A 1,663-nucleotide genomic window follows, 5' to 3' on the forward strand; every position below is an offset into this window, starting at 1 on the left:
CCCCCGCCCCCGTGCAGGGTCTGTGAATACTGACTAGTCCTTCTGTTTCAGAAACTCTTTAAAAAAGCGTGACTTTTCATATATGTTAAAAAAAAAGCCACAACAGAATACAGGGTGGGCCTCAGGGGCCCCTCTGCTGGTGCCTTCCGTGTATTGCTGCAGAAGAGCAGAAAGTAGCAACTCTTACTGGATTCAGACAGAAGAGCAAGTGCATTCAAAGCTCTGAAGGGTTCGCTGCTGCACGGGTAGCGTGTGCCCCGACGTCGCGGGAGAGGCACGCGGGAAGTGAGTGGGGGGCCGCCCCTTCCCTCCCAGCCAGCCCTCCCCTCCCCAGAAGTGCTTCTGCTTCTGCTTTCCAGAACATTCTTGCAGAGGCGGAATGAGACCCTCCTGGCATTTCTCAGGTGATGTTTATTCATGGCCACACTGGATTCCTCCCGGGCTCATTTCTGCAGCCCCTTCCAGGTTGTTGAAGCACATCTAAGAGGCTGCGGCCCTGAGCTTTGATCTGACGGCTTAATTGCCTTCACTCATCACGCCCACATCAAGTGGATAAAAATAGCCTCCAGGGTCGGGGGTGAGGGAGTCCCCCTGACGTGGGGTTGGGGGGTGGCAGGGCTGAGCTCTCGCCGACTCCTAGCTGCGGCCTGAAATCAGGGCTCTGATTAACTAAGCCAACTGTAACCACTGGAGCTGTGCAAACATCCTGACCCCGGGTTTTGGAGTATTTACTTACCGAGAAGCAGAAAGAAAATGGGCAAGTGCTTCCTGGAAAAGATCTCAAGTTGTTTTCCTATGTGCTCTGTTCCCAAGCAAAGTGAAAAGGCTTACTTTCCCCGCTACCACCACCCCGCCTCTCCTATCTCTGTCTCCCTCCCTCTCCCCACTCCGGCCTCCCCCCTCTCAGCGTTCTCTCTTCAAGCAAAACTTCTGAATAAGTTTTGCTGTTGAGCATTGACTAGTGCTTCTTCCCATTGTGGGGTAGTCACCCCAGCATCGTAACCTGAGCAGCGGCTCCCACCTGCCCCACCAGTCAGCTAACCCAGAGAGTAAGCTGCTCATTTGCACAAAGGACACTCCAGAGGGAGGAGGTGCTGGACAAAGAAATGGACTCATGTGTCAGGAGACCTGCGGCTTGTCTCTTTCCCAAGGAGGCGAGGAAGCGCTTAGCCCAAGAAAAAATCAGCTGACGGAACCGCGGTTTTAAATAAGGTGAGAATTTCACAGCATTTCAAGTATCAAGTGCCTCTGAGCGTGGCTGTGCTTGGAGACAGGCCCTTAAAGAGGCGATTAAGGTACGTGACGTCATGTGGGCGGGCCCTGCTCCAACCTGACTGGTGTCCTTATAAGAGGAGATCAGGACACAGCCGTGCACAGAGGGGTGACCACGTGAGGACACGGGGGGAGGACAGCGTCTACATGCCAAGGAGAGAGGCCTTGGAAGAAATCAACTCTGCCCACACCTTGGTCTTGGACTTCTACCCTCTAGAAATGTGAGAAAATACATTTCCGTGAGTAAGCCATCCAGTCATGGTGTGTTACAGCAGCCCTAGCAAACTAACACACACACACACACACACATTTAAGCCACGGGAGGTAGCAGCATCAGTGCCTGGAAACCACTGCGCCAGGACATCAAAGACAACTCTACCCTTAAAATGCA

Source organism: Hippopotamus amphibius, chromosome 4 (genome assembly GCF_030028045.1).
Source record: "Hippopotamus amphibius kiboko isolate mHipAmp2 chromosome 4, mHipAmp2.hap2, whole genome shotgun sequence".
Lineage (NCBI taxonomy): Eukaryota > Metazoa > Chordata > Mammalia > Artiodactyla > Hippopotamidae > Hippopotamus > Hippopotamus amphibius.